This window comes from Oryctolagus cuniculus, chromosome X, assembly GCF_051225735.1.
Source record: "Oryctolagus cuniculus isolate XC-2025 breed Fujian yellow rabbit chromosome X, ASM5122573v1, whole genome shotgun sequence".
Taxonomy (NCBI): domain Eukaryota; kingdom Metazoa; phylum Chordata; class Mammalia; order Lagomorpha; family Leporidae; genus Oryctolagus; species Oryctolagus cuniculus.
This window is the reverse complement of record NC_142888.1, coordinates 87,055,051-87,057,506: the sequence shown is the minus strand read 5'-3', so window position 1 is coordinate 87,057,506 and position 2,456 is coordinate 87,055,051.

The window sequence follows — 2,456 nt, the reverse complement described above, 5'->3', positions numbered from 1 at the left end:
GTTCTGAGAAATCATCTAGTCCTTTTATTTTAAAGATGGGGAAGCTAAGACTCGTAAATGTTATGTCAATGTTATGTCAATCACCTTAAGTAACAGAATTAGTGACAGGGTTCCTGAATGACCATATTTTTTCCACTATCCTAATTATGCTTTCAACAAGTCCTAGACAGGATTCTTAAAGTTCTCATCTATCCAGCTGCTTTTTCAGGTGGAGGGCAACAATTGTCTTGCAAATTTATGAAACTTCAAATCCCTTCAAACATCCTTATGTCACATAGAATCATCTGTGACATCCTTAATGTTTAACCAAATACACTGCAAACACAAAGGGAGCAGAATCAATTGTGCAGCTTCATCTCCTATAACTATCTCTACCACTTGCAGGACAGAAGATATATTAGACGGTGTTGTGGGAGCTTAACTTGCCCTCAAACTTGATCTTCCAGTCAAAGAAAGTTGAGCACATGTTCTTGATATTGCCAAGACATAATCTGAATTCTACTATTCTGATTGGGATGAATGCTTGGATATGAGAAGCACTATTAACACCAACTCTTGAGCCAGACTGCCTGGATTCAAATTACAGATTGGCATTGACTGGATATTTCACTTTAGGCAAATTACTTAAACTCTCAGTGCATCAACTCTCTTGGTAGTAAAATAAGGATAAAGAAGATGACAATAACAATAGTGTTTGCTTTATAGGGTTGTTGGGAAGATTAAATGAGTGTAAGTAAGGTGCTCAGAAGAAAGGCAGGGTAGGTGCAACAAAAGTGTTAGCTGTTACTTGTATTTTCTTTTCCACTGTATGGGGGGGGGGGGGTTTGCTAACTCAATCAATGCACAGTACTGGGCAATTCAGTGACTGCTTTAAAGGATTTCAGCCATGAAATATATGAAAAGAAGGGTGCTACTAATTACCAGCCATGTGTATTCATTAAAGCTGGCTAAACATGTCCTTTCCCTGAAAGCATCATCACAGTTTTTATTCCAATTACTATTTTGTCAAATAGCATTCTTTTTCAAATTACAATGTGATTCACACTTTTCAGTAATTCAATAAATAGATCCTCCAGCAAGTCCAAATTGGTGAGTTGTGACTGTACCTCTGCACTCACTGCTCCACTAATAGCAACAGCCTAATAATAACAATCCTAGACATTTTTAAGCAAAAAGTAGTTTTTCAACCTGCCAAACTCACTGAGTTTTCCACTCACAAAGATCTCAACAGGTTTGAAAGGCCAAAATAATGAAGAGGAAGTTCACCAGGTCAATAAGTCATGGCATAGTTGTGGCTTTTGGGCAATCACAAGTTGAAATGAGTCAATAGTGTGATGTAGCTGCTTAGAAAGCAAATGCAATGTAAGAATAAGGCAATACAAGTGCAATGCCCAGTTCAAGGGAAGAACTCGGCACTAGTCAGACCACATCTGGTCAGCTTTGTTCATTTCTGGGTACCCACATTGTAATAAGAACTTTACCAGTCTAGAGAGATTTCAGAAGAAGATGATCCAGAATGTGAAGTTTCTGGTGATTGAAAAAAAAACGGAAATAATTTTTCCTGAAAAAGAGAAGATTTTACTCAGAAAGTGATGCAGAAGCAAAATGAAACATATTCAATGTAACCCTAAAGGAGAACCATGATAATAAGTAGAACTCAGGAGGAAGCAAATTTAGGCACAGGATCAGAAATCTCTGTGAACATAAACTACCCTAACACAGTAAATTTTGTCACTGCATACCGTTAGAGACTGGAAGAACACAAACAGGATTTCTAGTGCAATTGTGAAGTTGAAATACTCGATATCCACGAATATTTCCAACTTGGATAGACGATTGTAGCCCTAATAATTTATGCTCGGATTGCTGAAATACCCATTTATCCAATTTGTCTTCTAATCTGTCCTGACAACTACTGTCAGACTCATCTTTGTCCCAACTATTCTTTGTTGCTCCCTCTTCCCACTGCTCCTTTTTTCCTCCCGTTTTCTTCTCCTCTCTACTCCTCTCCTCCCCTCCCCTCTTCTGTCTTCTCCTGTCTTTCCGCTGGTCTCTTCCACCCAATAACCCTCCCTCCCCCACACATATTTAATATTTGAGACATCAAATTCCTAGTGTGCCAAGCACTGTTCTAAGCACTATATGTATACACACACACAAACACATCCACTTTATAAATGATTGCATTGGGTCCAAATCTCTTTTCAAACTTTTTACACTTCTTACCATCTGAACTCCTCCCTCTTGGTGATCTTATTTCTCTGAAACATATTTTTTTACTGTTCAAGTTATCCTAAGCATGTCAAACTCATTCTTTATCCCATACCAATGCATGTACTGTACTTCTTAAAATTCTCTCAAACTTTTCCCTCTGCACAGTAAAACAGTATTCACTTTTAAAGGTCAAGTTCTGATTCATCTACTATAGGACAGTTTCTTTGACTCTTGCAGCCCAT